Genomic DNA, 20,671 nt, shown 5'->3' on the forward strand with positions numbered 1-20,671 from the left:
TTCCCTCTACTCCTCTTTGGTCAGACCTCATCTGGAATATTGTGTCCAGTTTTGGGCACCACATTTTAAAAAAGACATCAACAAACTGGAGCAAGTTCAGAAAAGAGCGACCAGAATGGTGACCGGTCTGCAAACCCTGTCTTATGAGGAAAGGTTGCAGGATTTGGGAATGTTTAGTTTGCAAAAGAGAAGACTGAGAGGAGACTTAATAGCTGTCTACAAATATCTAAAGGGCTGTCACATTGTAGAAGGATCAACTTTATTCTCATTTGCACAAGGAAAGACTAGAAGCAATGGGATGAAACTGAATGGGAAGAGACACAGATTAGATATTAGAAAAAACTTTTTGACAGTTAGAGTGATCAATGAGTGGAACAAGCTGCCACGAGAAGTGGTGAGTTCTCCTTCAATGGAAGTCTTCAAACAGAGGCTGGACAGACATCTGACTGGGATGATTTAGCGAATCCTGCTTTGAGCAGGGGTTGGACCAGATGGCCCAGGAGGTCCCTTCCAACTCTACGATTCTATGATTCTATGATTCTCCCTGTTTATAAGGATTAGATCCAAGGTAGCAGTTCCCCTTGTTTTCTCCTTTACCTTTTGGAAGATAAAGTTGTCAGCAAGAGAGGATAAGAATTTCCTTGACCTGTTAGTTTTGCCTGAGAGAGATTCCCAACAAATGTCTGGATAGTTGAAATCTCCCATGACAACTATGTCATATTTTTTGGAGAACTTGGCCATTTGATGCATAAAGAGTTCATCCATATCTTCAGCTTGCACAGGCGGCCTGTAGTAAATGCCTACAATGGTGTCCTTTCCATTGTTCTGTCCTTGTATTCTTACCCAAACAGTTTCCACAGAACTCCCAGTCTCTGAAGCTTCAATCTCTGTGCAGATATACGCATTTCTAACATACAATGCGACACCCCCTCCTCGTTTATCAAGTCTGTTTCTTGCAAATAAGTTGTATCCTTCTAGTCTTGTATTCCAATCATGTGTATTGTCCCACCAAGTTTCAGTGATTCCAATGACATCATATTTCTTTTCCTGTGTTAGTAGTTCCAATTCTCCTTGTTTGTTGCCCATGCTTTGTGCATTAGTATAGAAACATTTTAGTTTGTGATTGGTTTCTCTTTCTCCAATATTTTTATTAATTAGATTCTTTCGTCTTTGTTCTTCCTTTCCACTTCTAATAGCAGAGTTCTCAATATCATTTGTCAGGTGTATGGCTTTTTCTGGTCTTTTGCTTCCCTTCCCATGTTGTTCTAGTTTAAAGCTCTCCTTACAAGTGTAGCAAGGCGACTTCCAAATACCTGCTTTCCAGTCTTCGTAAGGTGCACCCCATCTCTAGCAAGTAGTCCATCGTATAAGTAGTTCACTCCGTGATCCAGAAATCCAAATCGTTGCTGACGGCACCATCGACGTAGCCAGTTGTTCACCTGCAGAATCTTATTCCACCTCCTTGTTCCATGGCCATCCACTGGGAGGATGGAAGAGAAGACCACCTGCGCTCCCAGTTCTTTCACTTTCTTGCCTAAGTCTTCAAAGTCTCTGCAGATGGTTTCCAGGTCGTTTCTTACGGTGTCATTTGTCCCCACATGTAGTAGCAGGAATGGGTAGTCATCTGTAGGTCTGAAGAGTCCTGATATCCTGTCAGACACATCTTTAATTTTTGCACCTGGAAGACAGCACATTTCTCTTGAAGTTATATCCGGTCTGCAGATAGCGGCCTCTGTTCCTCTCAGCAGGGAATCCCCCATGACCACCACTCTCCGTTTCTTCTTCACAACATTTTTCTTTCTCCATCCAGGAGGACTCTGAAGGCGTACAAGGTTGCTGTTTGTTGGCAAAGTCTTATCCTGATGTATTTCTTCATCGTTTTCCTGCGTGAGAGCCTGGTACTGGTTTCTGAGCAGTATGGGTGCTGACTGCCTCCTGATCCTCCTGCTTCTCTGGGTCACATGTCTCCATTCCTCTGTTTCTTCAGGTGCACTTCGAATTTCTTCTCTTTCTGTAACATGAAGAGATAATTCTGCTCTGTCCAAGAACTCTTCACCTTCCTTAATGATCTTCAACGTAGCTAACCTCTCTTCGAGATTTTGCAACTTTTCCTCCAACAGGGTCACAAGCTTGCATTTGTGGCATGTGAAGTTTGGCTTTTCCACTGGTAAATCTGTGAACATGTAGCAAGAAATGCAGCTCACCAAATGGCTCCTGGCCTCTTCCATCTTGAGATTTCTTAAAAACGATGAAAGATGAGCCAAAATTTTCCGATTTCCTCTTTTCAGCTGCAACGGCCAAAACCCAGTGATCGTTGAGCTCGCGGAGACTCTTCACTTATCCCAGAAGGCACTGGGAATATGCAAATGATCTCCTCAAGACTCTTCCCCTGGTTTTCCGATTTTCTCTTTTCAGCTGCAACGGCCAAAACCCAGTGATCGTTGAGCTCGCGGAGACTCTTCACTTATCCCAGAAGGCACTGGGAATATGCAAATGATCTCCTCAAGACTCTTCCCCTGGTCTTGCATTACCTTCCCGGACCTTCCAATGATTCTCCCAATCAGAGTTTTGGGTACCAGAACCACATCTTTCCTCAAACCCAACCGATCCATAGCCTCTCTTGCTATCTCTAGGCGTCGAGCAGCCTTCATATTACTCTGCCTAACCAATTGTTTGACATGTAGACACTGCAAATGCATCTCTTTCAGGACAGCTACTCGGTTTGATGTATCTCCCCTGGCTGATACTATCACCAACTGCCGAGTCTCAGGTGCCCAGTGCACCTCACACGCTTTGACCGCCTCTTTGAAAGCCTCATGTACACCTTCCTCCGCACAGGCTTCTTGCATGTCTTCGGGTACTTCGATCACAGATTTGAAGGTCGTGGTCTTGCTCTCTTCCTGGACAGAAGACTCTGGCTTTACCACGGACACTTCCCTCACTACAGTTGACCCGACCGAGTGACTGTCTTCGGCTCTTTGCTCACCAACTTCAGGAAATTTTATCTCCTCGTGAGCCTTTGCCAAGATAGGTACCGGCAGTTCTGTCTTGTTTTCACTCGGACCCAGCCGTTGCACATCTCTGTCCAAGCTCTTCTCCCGCAGAAGACCTTCTACTACTCCTCTGAGTTCCTCAATCTCTTCCTTAAGGCTCTTGTTCACACTTTGCCAGGTGGACAGGTGACCTCTGAGCTCCAAGACTTCTTTCTCGAGCCCCTCCACCTTGTGCTCGGCCAATTGTCTCAAGATTCTCTCTTGTTTGACATGTTCTTCCACTGTCTCTTTTATTAGTTGTATCTCCTGATCTTGTTCTCTTTTGGCCAGCACGTGTCGCACCACTAATTCTTTAATTATATCGTCAAAGGGTACCACTGAGTCAGTCCTATCAGTCGAGTGAACCCCCCGGTTAACCTCTGACTGTGTTTCTATTCCCGTTATCCTCTCGATCAGGTTACCACCAGTCCTGTCATGAGTTTCAGTCAGCACAGCATTAGATTCTGTCCTAGTGGTGGCAACTGGCAATAACACGTCACACCACACCGTACGGTGAACCCCCAAGACACTCTCTATCCGTGTGTCAGCTCTGCTCTTTTTTGTTTACCACACCATTCTCATTCACACTGTGGAACGCTTCAGGTGACGTCAGGTCAGTAAATTCGTCTGACGCAATTCTTTCTCCGGTCGCCCATACGTCTGGCCTGTCCACATTAGGAGGCGTCAGCGTTTCAGTGTCTGCTAGCGCTACCGTAGAAACGTCTCTATCATCCTGCCCCACATCTTTAAATATGACAAAGTCCCGGCGCCTCTCAAAGGTATGCACTAAGTTTGGTGGCATACTACCACCTTGGCACTCCCCCTTTGTCATCTCAATCAGGACTCTGTCCACTTTATAATTCACAATGACCCCGTGGAGGCAGCGAACTCTGACGTTTTTCTCGGTCAGAGCTAAAACGAGTGGAGTTCCTGTCAGAGTCACCTGACTCTTTGAGTCCAGCCTACCAGGGACTCCTTCCCGATGCAGCATCACGGTACACACCTGCGGCCCATCGTCACTATCCGGAAAGGATATCCCACATTCTGACCAAGTCATACACACACACTGCGGTACTCCAGACATACCCACTGAGTCATCAAGTGCTGACATTTCTTCAAACTTGGCCCTTTTCTGGACCACCACCCCACTTTGGGTTGCCGCCCCCTCCTGGGACTCCACCCCTTTTTGGGTTACCGTGCCAATTTGGGACTCCACCCCTTTTTGGGTTACCACCCCGATTTGGGTTACTGCCCCCTTTTGGGTTACCACCCCCTTTTGGGTTACCACCCCAATTTGGGTCACCGCCCCCTTGCGGGATTTCCCCATGTCCGTTCTGCAGAACTTCTTATGCCACAGTTCACACAGTACAGTTTGTCTTTTTTTTTTTTTACGATACCACACAAGTCTGTTGGCACCACCACAACTCCTGCTGTCACCGATCACCGACACCACCGGCTGCTGTTCACACACCCAGCGGCTGGTATCACTGCAGCTCCTGCTGCGCCATCTTCGTGGACCCGCCGATCCACCGGAAGCCGCTTGTCCCCTTCGTAACCCCGCCGGGTTACCGGAAGCCGCTTGTCACCCTCGAAGATAAAAGAAACCACAAAAGCGCGCCCATAGGGCCTTACCAGTGCAGGTATAATGGGTATAAAGAAATAATACAGGGTACTCACCCTTAATAGTTGTGTAAAGCCACAACTGCTGTATCCGCTTAGTCATATGCAATAAAGCTGCAGCAGGATGGTGTAGACAGACAGCGTCTGCTCCCAATGCTCAAAGAGGAGATCCCAAAAAAGAAAAACACCAGGTCCCTGTGCTGCGAGACCTTCGTGACCCCACTGAGCCACAGCAAGCACCGTCAGGTTTTGCAGAGGAAAAAAAAAGAAAAAACACATGCACGAAAAACTCCAAAAAAACTCACATATCCTGTCTGTGCGCTATTCAGGACGTACCGTCTCCGCCTGAGACCGTCCAACACACAGGGCACACCAGGTGCTATTCAGGGAGCCGACCCTCCTCCCAGGGTCTCCCAACACACCGGCCTCACCAGGTCCAAGGTCATATCACGTGTTCCAGGGATCCGATTCCTCTCCCAGAACCTCCCAACACTGACCCTCCAGGACCTTGCTCACTGATCCAGGTCAGTACAACAACGAACACCTGTCGTTACCTGTGTCGGCCACACAGGTCCTCGGGTCCCTCTTATCCGCAGAGGCACCCTAGCAATCACCAGTCTCTTTCACTGAGCTGCTGTCAGTATGCGGCTTCCACAACCGTCAGCCCTCCTGGCTCAGCGTTGCCAGAACTGCAACATGTGCTGTTGGAACCGCAGCCCTTAGCAACAAAGTTTTTTGGTTTTTTTTGGCAGTCCTTTTCCGTTGCCCCCAGCAACAAGGCTACTATATTACCCGCATTCTCCACCATTTGTGAGGTAGCGCTGTCATTCAGGGTTGGGGGACACTCGCTTGCAGCGATAAAAACACATCCGGCACAGGATTTTCCAACAAATCATAGTCCATGAGGTTTATTCATCCTTCATAAACCTCCGGCAGTGACATGCAGCAGTCTTATAGCAGACAGCAGGGGATCTTCACACTGGAGCTCTGCTCCCCTATAGCCTCCTAGTCACACAGGCCGTGCTTCATCCAGCCAGCAGGCTATACAGTCTCTCAGTTGCAGTCCCGTCTCCGGGTTACCTTGCATGCTGCTTTACACTGCAAATGTTCATTCCCTCTCCCTGGGAACGGTCAGGCACACATCGCCATTAGTCACAGCGTCCACACGTGCTGTTAGTGAGGAGATCCTTCTCCACACGGGACCTTCCAAACTGGACCAATCAGGTCCCAGCATTCACCCACATGTGACCAGACCTCAGGTACCTTATGTGGTCCATAACCACACCCACAGGTGATCACATGGCTATGACCTCACCCAAGGTCCTATTGCAGACAACCACACACAGGCTTCCCTGACACATTGTAACAGAACATACTAGTCAGCAGTACCTCTGCTGATCATTATGATCTTTTAGTATCCTACACCTATCAGGGCAATGGAAATGTTTATACGGCTGTCCTGGGACACCCACACAGCGCCCCCTAGCGGACACAGCGGTCACTGCACCACACTACATATATTTCATGTTCATTCCCCTCCTATAAAGCTCAGGGAATATAATATACACCTGTTTATATGGGATATGTGATCATTCCTCTATTATCTATATATATTTCATGTTCATTCCCCTCCTATAAACCTCAGGGAACATAATATACACCTGTTTATATGGGATATGTGATCATTCTCCTATTATCTATATATATTTAATGTTCATTCCCCTCCTATAAACCTCAGGGAACATAATATACACCTGTTTATATGGGATATGTGTTCATTCCTCTATTATCTATATATATTTAATGTTCATTCCCCTCCTATAAACCTCAGAGAACATAATATACACCTGTTTATATGGGATATGTGATCATTCTCCTATTATCTACATATATTTCATGTTCATTCCCCTCCTATAAACCTCAGGGAACATAATATACACCTGTTTATATGGGATATGTGATCATTCTCCTATTATCTACATATATTTCATGTTCATTCCCCACCTATAAAGATCAGGGAATATAATATACACCTGTTTATATGGGATATGTGATCATTCCTCTATTATGTACATATATTTCATGTTCATTCCCCTCCTATAAAGCTCAGGGAATATAATATACACCTGTATATATGGGATATGTGTTCATTCCTCTATTATCTACATATATTTCATGTTCATTCCAATCCTATAAAGCTCAGGGAATATAATATACACCTGTATATATGGGATATGTGATCATTCCTCTATTATCTACATATATTTCATGTTCATTCCAATCCTATAAAGCTCAGGGAATATAATATACACCTGTATATATGGGATATGTGTTCATTCCTCTATTATCTATATATATTTCATGTTCATTCCCCTCCTATAAAGCTCAGGGAATATAATATACACCTGTATATATGGGATATGTGTTCATTCCTCTATTATCTATATATATTTCATGTTCATTCCCCTCCTATAAAGCTCAGGGAATATAATATACACCTGTATATATGGGATATGTGTTCATTCCTCTATTATCTATATATATTTCATGTTCATTCCCCTCCTATAAAGCTCAGGGAATATAATATACACCTGTATATATGGGATATGTGATTATTATCCTATTATCTATATATATTTCATGTTCATTCCAATCCTATAAAGCTCAGGGAATATAATATACACCTGTATATATGGGATATGTGTTCATTCCTCTATTATCTATATATATTTCATGTTCATTCCCCTCCTATAAAGCTCAGGGAATATAATATACACCTGTATATATGGGATATGTGTTCATTCCTCTATTATCTATATATATTTCATGTTCATTCCCCTCCTATAAAGCTCAGGGAATATAATATACACCTGTATATATGGGATATGTGATTATTATCCTATTATCTATATATATTTCATGTTCATTCCAATCCTATAAAGCTCAGGGAATATAATATACACCTGTATATATGGGATATGTGATCATTCCTCTATTATCTATATATATTTCATGTTCATTCCCCACCTATAAAGCTCAGGGAATATAATATACACCTGTTTATATGGGATATGTGTTCATTCTTCTATTATCTATATATATTTCATGTTCATTCCCCTCCTATAAAGCTCAGGGAATATAATATACACCTGTATATATGGGATATGTGATCATTCCTCTATTATCTATATATATTTCATGTTCATTCCCCTCCTATAAAGCTCAGGGAATATAATATACACCTGTATATATGGGATATGTGATCATTCGTCTATTGTCTACATATATTTCATGTTCATTCCCCACCTATAAAGCTCAGGGAATATAATATACACCTGTTTATATGGGATATGTGTTCATTCCTCTATTATCTACATATATTTCATGTTCATTCCCCTCCTATAAAGCTCAGGGAATATAATATACACCTGTTTATATGGGATATGTGTTCATTCCTCTATTATCTACATATATTTCATGTTCATTCCCCACCTATAAAGCTCAGGGAATATAATATACACCTGTTTATATGGGATATGTGTTCATTCCTCTATTATCTACATATATTTCATGTTCATTCCCCTCCTATAAAGCTCAGGGAATATAATATACACCTGTATATATGGGGTATGTGTTCATTCCTCTATTATCTACATATATTTCATGTTCATTCCCCACCTATAAAGCTCAGGGAATATAATATACACCTGTATATATGGGATATGTGATCATTCCTCTATTATCTATATATATTTCATGTTCATTCCCCTCCTATAAAGCTCAGGGAATATAATATACACCTGTATATATGGGATATGTGTTCATTCCTCTGTTATCTATATATATTTCATGTTCATTCCCCTCCTATAAAGCTCAGGGAATATAATATACACCTGTATATATGGGATATGTGTTCATTCCTCTATTATCTATATATATTTCTTGTTCATTCCCCACCTATAAAGCTCAGGGAATATAATATACACCTGTTTATATGGGATATGTGTTCATTCCTCTATTATCTACATATATTTCATGTTCATTCCCCACCTATAAAGCTCAGGGAATATAATATACACCTGTTTATATGGGATATGTGTTCATTCCTCTATTATCTATATATATTTCATGTTCATTCCCCACCTATAAAGCTCAGGGAATATAATATACACCTGTATATATGGGATATGTGATCATTCCTCTATTATCTACATATATTTCATGTTCATTCCCCTCCTATAAAGCTCAGGGAATATAATATACACCTGTATATATGGGATATGTGATTATTATCCTATTATCTATATATATTTCATGTTCATTCCAATCCTATAAAGCTCAGGGAATATAATATACACCTGTATATATGGGATATGTGATCATTCCTCTATTATCTATATATATTTCATGTTCATTCCCCACCTATAAAGCTCAGGGAATATAATATACACCTGTTTATATGGGATATGTGTTCATTCTTCTATTATCTATATATATTTCATGTTCATTCCCCTCCTATAAAGCTCAGGGAATATAATATACACCTGTATATATGGGATATGTGATCATTCCTCTATTATCTATATATATTTCATGTTCATTCCCCTCCTATAAAGCTCAGGGAATATAATATACACCTGTATATATGGGATATGTGATCATTCGTCTATTGTCTACATATATTTCATGTTCATTCCCCACCTATAAAGCTCAGGGAATATAATATACACCTGTTTATATGGGATATGTGTTCATTCCTCTATTATCTACATATATTTCATGTTCATTCCCCTCCTATAAAGCTCAGGGAATATAATATACACCTGTTTATATGGGATATGTGTTCATTCCTCTATTATCTACATATATTTCATGTTCATTCCCCACCTATAAAGCTCAGGGAATATAATATACACCTGTTTATATGGGATATGTGTTCATTCCTCTATTATCTACATATATTTCATGTTCATTCCCCTCCTATAAAGCTCAGGGAATATAATATACACCTGTATATATGGGGTATGTGTTCATTCCTCTATTATCTACATATATTTCATGTTCATTCCCCACCTATAAAGCTCAGGGAATATAATATACACCTGTATATATGGGATATGTGATCATTCCTCTATTATCTATATATATTTCATGTTCATTCCCCTCCTATAAAGCTCAGGGAATATAATATACACCTGTATATATGGGATATGTGTTCATTCCTCTGTTATCTATATATATTTCATGTTCATTCCCCTCCTATAAAGCTCAGGGAATATAATATACACCTGTATATATGGGATATGTGTTCATTCCTCTATTATCTATATATATTTCTTGTTCATTCCCCACCTATAAAGCTCAGGGAATATAATATACACCTGTTTATATGGGATATGTGTTCATTCCTCTATTATCTACATATATTTCATGTTCATTCCCCACCTATAAAGCTCAGGGAATATAATATACACCTGTTTATATGGGATATGTGTTCATTCCTCTATTATCTATATATATTTCATGTTCATTCCCCACCTATAAAGCTCAGGGAATATAATATACACCTGTATATATGGGATATGTGATCATTCCTCTATTATCTACATATATTTCATGTTCATTCCCCACCTATAAAGCTCAGGGAATATAATATACACCTGTTTATATGGGATATGTGATCATTCCTCTATTATCTACATATATTTCATGTTCATTCCCCTCCTATAAAGCTCAGGGAATATAATATACACCTGTTTATATGGGATATGTGTTCATTCCTCTATTATCTACATATATTTCATGTTCATTCCCCACCTATAAAGCTCAGGGAATATAATATACACCTGTTTATATGGGATATGTGTTCATTCCTCTATTATCTATATATATTTCATGTTCATTCCCCACCTATAAAGCTCAGGGAATATAATATACACCTGTATATATGGGATATGTGATCATTCCTCTATTATCTACATATATTTCATGTTCATTCCCCACCTATAAAGCTCAGGGAATATAATATACACCTGTTTATATGGGATATGTGTTCATTCCTCTATTATCTACATATATTTCATGTTCATTCCCCTCCTATAAAGCTCAGGGAATATAATATACACCTGTTTATATGGGATATGTGTTCATTCCTCTATTATCTACATATATTTCATGTTCATTCCCCACCTATAAAGCTCAGGGAATATAATATACACCTGTTTATATGGGATATGTGTTCATTCTTCTATTATCTATATATATTTCATGTTCATTCCCCTCCTATAAAGCTCAGGGAATATAATATACACCTGTTTATATGGGATATGTGTTCATTCCTCTATTATCTACATATATTTCATGTTCATTCCCCACCTATAAAGCTCAGGGAATATAATATACACCTGTTTATATGGGATATGTGTTCATTCCTCTATTATCTACATATATTTCATGTTCATTCCCCTCCTATAAAGCTCAGGGAATATAATATACACCTGTATATATGGGGTATGTGTTCATTCCTCTATTATCTACATATATTTCATGTTCATTCCCCACCTATAAAGCTCAGGGAATATAATATACACCTGTATATATGGGATATGTGATCATTCCTCTATTATCTATATATATTTCATGTTCATTCCCCTCCTATAAAGCTCAGGGAATATAATATACACCTGTATATATGGGATATGTGTTCATTCCTCTATTATCTATATATATTTCATGTTCATTCCCCTCCTATAAAGCTCAGGGAATATAATATACACCTGTATATATGGGATATGTGTTCATTCCTCTATTATCTATATATATTTCTTGTTCATTCCCCACCTATAAAGCTCAGGGAATATAATATACACCTGTTTATATGGGATATGTGTTCATTCCTCTATTATCTACATATATTTCATGTTCATTCCCCACCTATAAAGCTCAGGGAATATAATATACACCTATTTATATGGGATATGTGTTCATTCCTCTATTATCTATATATATTTCATGTTCATTCCCCACCTATAAAGCTCAGGGAATATAATATACACCTGTATATATGGGATATGTGATCATTCCTCTATTATCTACATATATTTCATGTTCATTCCCCACCTATAAAGCTCAGGGAATATAATATACACCTGTATATATGGGATATGTGTTCATTCCTCTATTATCTATATATATTTCATGTTCATTCCCCTCCTATAAAGCTCAGTGAATTTAATATACACCTGTATATATGGGATATGTGTTCATTCCTCTATTATCTATATATATTTCTTGTTCATTCCCCACCTATAAAGCTCAGGGAATATAATATACACCTGTTTATATGGGATATGTGTTCATTCCTCTATTATCTACATATATTTCATGTTCATTCCCCTCCTATAAAGCTCAGGGAATATAATATACACCTGTTTATATGGGATATGTGTTCATTCCTCTATTATCTATATATATTTCATGTTCATTCCCCACCTATAAAGCTCAGGGAATATAATATACACCTGTATATATGGGATATGTGATCATTCCTCTATTATCTACATATATTTCATGTTCATTCCCCACCTATAAAGCTCAGGGAATATAATATACACCTGTATATATGGGATATGTGTTCATTCCCCTATTATCTACATATATTCCATGTTCATTCCCCACCTATAAAGCTCAGGGAATATAATATACACCTGTATATATGGGATATGTGATCATTCCTCTATTATCTATATATATATTTCATGTTCATTCCTCACCTATAAAGCTCAGGGAATATAATATACACCTGTATATATGGGATATGTGATCATTCCTCTATTATCTACATATATTTCATGTTCATTCCCCACCTATAAAGCTCAGGGAATATAATATACACCTGTATATATGGGATATGTGATCATTCCTCTATTATCTATATATATTTCATGTTCATTCCCCACCTATAAAGCTCAGGGAATATAATATACACCTGTATATATGGGATATGTGATCATTCCTCTATTATCTACATATATTTCATGTTCATTCCCCACCTATAAAGCTCAGGGAATATAATATAAACCTGTATATATGGGATATGTGTTCATTCCTCTATTATCTATATATATTTCATGTTCATTCCCCACTTATAAAGCTCAGGGAATATAATATACACCTGTTTATATGGGATATGTGATCATTCCTCTATTATCTATATATATTTCATGTTCATTCCCCACCTATAAAGCTCAGGGAATATAATATACACCTGTATATATGGGATATGTGATCATTCCTCTATTATCTATATATATTTCATGTTCATTCCCCACCTATAAAGCTCAGGGAATTTAATATACACCTGTTTATATGGGATATGTGTTCATTCCTCTATTATCTACATATATTTCATGTTCATTCCCCTCCTATAAAGCTCAGGGAATATAATATACACCTGTATATATGGGATATGTGTTCATTCCTCTATTATCTATATATATTTCATGTTCTTTCCCCTCCTATAAAGCTCAGGGAATATAATATACACCTGTATATATGGGATATGTGTTCATTCCTCTATTATCTACATATATTTCATGTTCATTCCCCTCCTATAAAGCTCAGGGAATATAATATACACCTGTATATATGGGATATGTGTTCATTCCTCTATTATCTACATATATTTCATGTTCATTCCCCTCCTATAAAGCTCAGGGAATATAATATACACCTGTATATATGGGATATGTGTTCATTCGTCTATTATCTACATATATTTCATGTTCATTCCCCTCCTATAAAGCTCAGGGAATATAATATACACCTGTTTATATGGGATATGTGTTCATTCGTCTATTATCTACATATATTTCATGTTCATTCCCCTCCTATAAAGCTCAGGGAATATAATATACACCTGTTTATATGGGATATGTGTTCATTCCTCTATTATCTACATATATTTCATGTTCATTCCCCTCCTATAAAGCTCAGGGAATGTAATATACATCTGTATATATGGGATATGTGATCATTCCTCTATTATCTACATATATTCCATGTTCATTCCCCTCCTATAAAGCTCAGGGAATATAATATACACCTGTTTATATGGGATATGTGATCATTCCTCTATTATCTACATATATTTCATGTTCATTCCCCACCTATAAAGCTCAGGGAATATAATATGCACCTGTTTATATGGGATATGTGTTCATTCCTCTATTATCTACATATATTCCATGTTCATTCCCCTCTTATAAAGCTCAGGGAATATAATATACATCTGTATATATGGGATATGTGATCATTCCTCTATTATCTACATATATTCCATGTTCATTCCCCTCCTATAAAGCTCAGGGAATATAATATACATATGTATATATGGGATATGTGTTCATTCCTCTATTATCTACATATATTCCATGTTCATTCCCCTCCTATAAAGCTCAGGGAATATAATATACATCTGTATATATGGGATATGTGATCATTCCTCTATTATCTACATATATTTCATGTTCATTCCCCACCTATAAAGCTCAGGGAATATAATATACACCTGTTTATATGGGATATGTGTTCATTCCTCTATTATCTATATATATTTAATGTTCATTTCCCACCTATAAAGCTCAGGGAATATAATATACACCTGTATATATGGGATATGTGTTCATTCCTCTATTATCTACATATATTTCATGTTCATTCCTCACCTATAAAGCACAGGGAATATAATATACACCTGTATATATGGGATATGTGTTCATTCCTCTATTATCTACATATATTTCATGTTCATTCCTCACCTATAAAGCACAGGGAATATAATATACACCTGTTTATATGGGATATGTGTTCATTCCTCTATTATCTACATATATTTCATGTTCATTCCTCACCTATAAAGCTCAGGGAATATAATATACATCTGTTTATATGGGATATGTGTTCATTCCTCTATTATCTATATATATTTAATGTTCATTTCCCACCTATAAAGCTCAGGGAATATAATATACACCTGTATATATGGGATATGTGTTCATTCCTCTATTATCTACATATATTTCATGTTCATTCCTCACCTATAAAGCACAGGGAATATAATATACACCTGTATATATGGGATATGTGTTCATTCCTCTATTATCTACATATATTTCATGTTCATTCCTCACCTATAAAGCACAGGGAATATAATATACACCTGTTTATATGGGATATGTGTTCATTCCTCTATTATCTACATATATTTCATGTTCATTCCTCACCTATAAAGCTCAGGGAATATAATATACACCTGTATATATGGGATATGTGTTCATTCCTCTATTATCTACATATATTTCATGTTCATTCCTCACCTATAAAGCACAGGGAATATAATATACACCTGTTTATATGGGATATGTGTTCATTCCTCTATTATCTACATATATTCCATGTTCATTCCCCTCCTATAAAGCTCAGGGAATATAATATACACCTGTATATATGGGATATGTGTTCATTCCTCTATTATCTACATATATTTCATGTTCATTCCTCACCTATAAAGCACAGGGAATATAATATACACCTGTATATATGGGATATGTGATCATTCCTCTATTATCTACATATATTTCATGTTCATTCCTCACCTATAAAGCACAGGGAATATAATATACACCTGTTTATATGGGATATGTGTTCATTCCTCTATTATCTACATATATTCCATGTTCATTCCCCTCCTATAAAGCTCAGGGAATATAATATACATCTGTATATATGGGATATGTGATCATTCCTCTATTATCTATATATATTTAATGTTCATTTCCCACCTATAAAGCTCAGGGAATATAATATACACCTGTTTATATGGGATATGTGTTCATTCCTCTATTATCTACATATATTCCATGTTCATTCCCCTCCTATAAAGCTCAGGGAATATAATATACATCTGTATATATGGGATATGTGATCATTCCTCTATTATCTATATATATTTAATGTTCATTTCCCACCTATAAAGCTCAGGGAATATAATATACACCTGTATATATGGGATATGTGTTCATTCCTCTATTATCTACATATATTTCATGTTCATTCCCCACCTATAATGCTCAGGGAATATAATATATACCTGTATATATGGGGTATGTGATCATTCCTCTATTATCTATATATATTTCATGTTCATTCCCCACCTATAATGCTCAGGGAATATAATATACACCTGTATATATGGGATATGTGTTCATTCCTCTATTATCTATATATATTTCATCTTCATTCCCCACCTATAAAGCTCAGGGAATATAATATACACCTGTATATATGGGATATGTGATCATTCCTCTATTATCTACATATATTTCATGTTCATTCCCCACCTATAAAGCTCAGGGAATATAATATACACCTGTTTATATGGGATATGTGTTCATTCCTCTATTATCTATATATATTTAATGTTCATTTCCCACCTATAAAGCTCAGGGAATATAATATACACCTGTATATATGGGGTATGTGTTCATTCCTCTATTATCTACATATATTTTATGTTCATTCCCCTCCTATAAAGCTCAGGGAATATAATATACACCTGTTTATATGGGATATGTGTTCATTCCTCTATTATCTATATATATTTCATGTTCATTCCCCTCCTATAAAGCTCAGGGAATATAATATACACCTGTTTATATGGGATATGTGTTCATTCCTCTATTATCTACTGTGAGGTAGCGCTGTCATTCAGGGTTGGGGGACACTCGCTTGCAGCGATAAAAACACATTCGGCACAGGATTTTCCAACAAATCATAGTCCATGAGGTTTATTCATCCTTCATAAACCTCCGGCAGTGACATGCAGCAGTCTTATAGCAGACAGCAGGGGATCTTCACACTGGAGCTCTGCTCCCCTATAGCCTCCTAGTCACACAGGCCGTGCTTCATCCAGCCAGCAGGCTATACAGTCTGTCAGTTGCAGTCCCGTCTCCGGGTTACCTTGCATGCTGCTTTACACTGCTAATGTTCATTCCCTCTCCCTGGGAACGGTCAGGCACACATCGCCATTAGTCACAGCGTCCACACGTGCTGTTAGTGAGGAGATCCTTCTCCACACGGGACCTTCCAAACTGGACCAATCAGGTCCCAGCATTCACCCACATGTGACCAGACCTCAGGTACCTTATGTGGTCCATAACCACACCCACAGGTGATCACATGGCTATGACCTCACCCAAGGTCCTATTGCAGACAACCACACACAGGCTTCCCTGACACATTGTAACAGAACATATTAGTCAGCAGTACCTCTGCTGATCATTATGATCTTTTAGTATCCTACACCTATCAGGGCAATGGAAATGTTTATACGGCTGTCCTGGGACACCCACACAGCGCCCCCTAGCGGACACAGCGGTCACTGCACCACATACCTCCCCCCTATGTTCAAACCTGTGGGGTTGAACACACAGCATAATCCCCGGCTGTCGAGACTGGGCACTCACTACACCTTGCCCACCAGGTCGAGAGAACCGTCTCCATTTGTCATACGGCCTCATCTCTACGTTAGGCCTCCCCCGCTCCCAGCGGTCATAATACTGGTCATTGTCTTTGACCCCCCAGTCACGGTTTGTCTGCGTCATCAGACACTCTCTAGTCTCCACCTGTCTGCAGTACGCTTCGTCACCTGATCTTTCTCTCACTGACCGTCTCTTTCGGTTGGTGCGGTTATAAGTCTTAGTAGAGCCTGCTGTCTGGTCTGAGTCTGACTCAGTCAGCGTCTCACAGGAACTAGGGTCTTTCAACGTCATCCTGCCAGTCGAAGTACCCCTTGCTGACACTCTTCTGCCATCTGCCCTGTCACTTCTTGGAGGAACCGTTCGGGTCCTTACATCTTGGGTTGGAGGCGGCCGCCACCTGGTATTCTGTATTTCTTTATTAATTCGCCGACAGTCCAACCTCAACTGCTCAATTTCTTGCAGGTACCCCACTCGATACTCCACGAGCATCCGAAATTCTCTCAGGCTTTCCACGGAGCCAACCACCATGATGGAAATCCTATCCAATTCCCTGGATACCTGGTCATCATCAGGAGGGATCCTCACCCTCACCACACCGGAGATATTCACAAGGTAGAATCATAGAATCATAGAATCGTAGAGTTGGAAGGGACCTCCTGGGCCATCTGGTCCAACCCCCTGCTCAAAGCAGGATTCGCTAAATCATCCCAGTTAGATGTCTGTCCAGCCTCTGTTTGAAGACTTCCATTGAAGGAGAACTCACCACTTCTCGTGGCAGCCTGTTCCACTCATTGATCACTCTAACTGTCAAAAAGTTTTTTCTAATATCTAATCTGTGTCTCCTCCCATTCAGCTTCATCCCATTGCTTCTAGTCTTTCCTTGTGCAAATGAGAATAAAGTTGATCCTTCTACAATGTGACAGCCCTTTAGATATTTGTAGACAGCTATTAAGTCTCCTCTCAGTCTTCTCTTTTGCAAACTAAACATTCCCAAATCCTGCAACTTTTCCTCATAAGACAGGGTTTGCAGACCGGTCACCATTCTGGTCACTCTTTTCTGAACTTGCTCCAGTTTGTTGATGTCTTTTTTAAAATGTGGTGCCCAAAATTGGACACAATATTCCAGATGAGGTCTGACCAAAGAGGAGTAGAGGGAAATAATTACTTCACGTGATCTAGACTGTATGCTTCTGTTAATACATCCTAGAATTGCATTTGCCTTTTTTGCTGCTGCATCACACTGTTGACTCATATTCAGTCTGTGATCTATTAGTATACCCAAGTCTTTTTCACATGTGCTGTCACTTAGCCCTATTCCTCCCATTCTATATATGCTTTTTTCATTTTTATTGCCCAGATGTAGTACTTTGCATTTCTCCCTGTTAAAAACCATTCTGTTAGTTGCTGCCCACTTCTCCAGTTTATTTAAATCTTTTTGAATCCTCTCTCTCTCTTCTCTAGTATTAGCTATCCCTCCTAGCTTTGTGTCATCAGCAAATTTAATCAGTTTACCCTCAATTCCTTCATCTAAATCGTTGATAAAGATGTTGAACAATACAGGGCCCAGGACAGAGCCCTGTGGTACCCCACTTGAGACATTCTTCCAACTGGATGTGCAGCCATTTACGACCACTCTTTGGGTCCGATCACTAAGCCAGTTATGAATCCACCTAACAGTTGCCTTGTCCATTCCATACTTAGTCATTTTTTCAATAAGGATTGTATGAGAGACTTTGTCAAATGCTTTGCTGAAGTCAAGATATACTATATCTACAGCATTTCCTTGATCCACCCAATCAGTAATACCGTCATAGAAGGAAATTAAATTAGTCTGACATGACTTATTAGTTACAAACCCATGCTGACTCTGTTTAATCACTTCATTCTTATCCAGGTATTGACATACATGTTGTTTAATAATTTGTTCAAAGATCTTTCCTGGTATAGAAGTCAGACTCACCGGCCTATAGTTGCCTGGGTCCACCTTCTTCCCCTTTTTGAAGATAGGAACAACATTTGCTCTTCTCCAGTCTTCTGGCACATCTCCTGTTCTCCAAGAATTTTCAAAGATTATGGAGAGGGGTTCAAAAATTTCTTCTGCTATCTCCTTCAGTACTCTGGGGTGTAATTCATCTGGACCTGGAGACTTGAATTCATTTAGGTTAGCTAAGTGTTTCCTCACTATCTTTCTGTTTATAGATATCCTGGATTCTTCTATTCCCTTAATAGGACAGTGAATAACAGTTGATGTTACATTTCCTTTCTGAGAGAAAACAGATGCAAAATAGGAATTTAAAAGTTCAGCCTTCTCAACATCCTGTCTTACCATTTCATCATTTTCATCCTGTAAAAATCCTATAGCATCTTTGACTTTTCTTTTACTTTTGACATATCCCCAAAATCCTTTATTATTGCTTTTGACATCTCTTGCAAGCCTCAATTCATTTTCAGCTTTAGCTAATCTGATTTGTGCCCTGCAGGTTCTGCAGACAGCATTATATTCTTCTTTAGATATGCCTCCCTCTTTCCATTTTATAAACATTTTTTTCTTCCTTTTTAGCATGTGCTTAAGTTCTGTGTTCATCCATCCTGGTTTCCTTAAATGCTTCCTATTCTTCCCTCTTTTCGGAATTGTTAACAACTGTGCTTTGAGAATTTCATTTTTCAAGATTTCCCATCCTTCCTGGACATTTTTGTCTTTAAGGATATCCAGCCATTGGATCCCTCCAATTCTCTTTCTGAATCCCTTAAAATCTGCCTTTCTGAAATCTAACCTTGACGTCTGAGTCTTCACAGGTCTTCCGCCTCTAGTTATCCAAAATTCTAAAATAGCATGGTCGCTACCTCCTAGGGCCCCAGCCACTTTTACCTCCTCAACCATTTCCTCCCTGTTTATAAGGATTAGATCCAAGGTAGCAGTTCCCCTTGTTTTCTCCTTTACCTTTTGGAAGATAAAGTTGTCAGCAAGAGAGGATAAGAATTTCCTTGACCTGTTAGTTTTGCCTGAGAGAGATTCCCAACAAATGTCTGGATAGTTGAAATCTCCCATGACAACTATGTCATATTTTTTGGAGAACTTGGCCATTTGATGCATAAAGAGTTCATCCATATCTTCAGCTTGCACAGGCGGCCTGTAGTAAATGCCTACAATGGTGTCCTTTCCATTGTTCTGTCCTTGTATTCTTACCCAAACAGTTTCCACAGAACTCCCAGTCTCTGAAGCTTCAATCTCTGTGCAGATATACGCATTTCTAACATACAATGCGACACCCCCTCCTCGTTTATCAAGTCTGTTTCTTGCAAATAAGTTGTATCCTTCTAGTCTTGTATTCCAATCATGTGTATTGTCCCACCAAGTTTCAGTGATTCCAATGACATCATATTTCTTTTCCTGTGTTAGTAGTTCCAATTCTCCTTGTTTGTTGCCCATGCTTTGTGCATTAGTATAGAAACATTTTAGTTTGTGATTGGTTTCTCTTT

General features: G+C 38.9%; 1 long non-coding RNA gene across 2 annotated transcripts in view; it reads left to right on the forward strand.

The window, feature by feature from the left end:
* LOC141069455 (uncharacterized) overlaps positions 1-20,671 on the forward strand; it is a 307,336-nt gene that overhangs the window by 123,917 nt on the left and 162,748 nt on the right. The window contains exon 1 of one of the 2 annotated variants that reach the window (XR_012226574.1): positions 16,152-17,803. The exons of the other annotated variant lie outside the window; for it this stretch is intronic. This is a non-coding gene — a long non-coding RNA (uncharacterized lncRNA). Of the gene's footprint in view, positions 1-16,151; positions 17,804-20,671 lie in introns of those variants that run through there. 2 annotated transcript variants of the gene reach the window in all.

Source organism: Dendrobates tinctorius, unplaced genomic scaffold, assembly GCF_039654945.1.
Source record: "Dendrobates tinctorius isolate UK_male_01 unplaced genomic scaffold, ASM3965494v1 ptg000264l, whole genome shotgun sequence".
Classification (NCBI taxonomy): Eukaryota; Metazoa; Chordata; class Amphibia; order Anura; family Dendrobatidae; genus Dendrobates; species Dendrobates tinctorius.